The sequence below is a fragment of the Sinocyclocheilus grahami genome, unplaced genomic scaffold, assembly GCF_001515645.1.
Source record: "Sinocyclocheilus grahami isolate Dianchi unplaced genomic scaffold, SAMN03320097.WGS_v1.1 scaffold33180.1, whole genome shotgun sequence".
In the NCBI taxonomy this organism is placed as follows: Eukaryota; Metazoa; Chordata; class Actinopteri; order Cypriniformes; family Cyprinidae; genus Sinocyclocheilus; species Sinocyclocheilus grahami.
In genome coordinates this window covers 1,231-1,858 of record NW_015521772.1, presented here as the reverse complement: position 1 = coordinate 1,858, position 628 = coordinate 1,231, and the positions used below count along the sequence as shown (strand labels likewise).

The window sequence follows — 628 nt, the reverse complement described above, 5'->3', positions numbered from 1 at the left end:
TCGCTAGTTTCCTTGAGGTTTTCTAAAACATAATAAAAAGAAATCCCACACAATGAAAACCATTAACTATGAAATTAAACTCTTACTAAACCTATGCATTGTGTTGTCTGGAATCTTCAGAAAGCTTTGTAACGTACGCAGGGCTTTGGGCAGTTCATTACTGGCACATGAAACAAATGCAGGCTGGGCTCCAAAAGGTTCTCTGGTAAAAAAAAAAAATGGCTGTTGTATTAGTGGGTTAGATTAAGCACACCAAATCGCACGTCAGATCCTCAGTGTTAAATGAACAAACACATCAAGAAAGACGAGAACGAGCAGCAGTAAAGTGTGCATATGTTCATACTTCTTCTTTATACATATTTGTCTATTATCCCTAAAGTCCTCGATAAAGGTAATAAATGCCTCATACAAGTTATCTTTAATCCCACTAACTTCTGACCCTGTTTACAGTGCAGTACAAAAAGTGTTTTCTGTTTTCTTCAGAAAGTAAATATCTGTAATTGTACTTCTCTTTAAAAAAAAGTAGTAATGGTGCATCCCTAGTAGTGACTGTCACTCACTGTCACACACTCACACACACACTCACTCACACACACACACACACACACACACACGCACACACACACAC

At 37.7% G+C, this 628-nt stretch overlaps 1 long non-coding RNA gene across 1 annotated transcript in view; it reads right to left on the bottom strand.

The window, feature by feature from the left end:
- Nucleotides 1–628, bottom strand: part of LOC107580424 (uncharacterized) — a 1,752-nt gene continuing 1,124 nt past the window's right edge. Inside the window, exons 2-3 of the long non-coding RNA XR_001608637.1 lie at nucleotides 138–202; nucleotides 1–22 (exon numbers count right to left, since the gene is read on the bottom strand). This is a non-coding gene — a long non-coding RNA (uncharacterized lncRNA). The remainder of the gene's footprint in view (nucleotides 23–137; nucleotides 203–628) is intronic.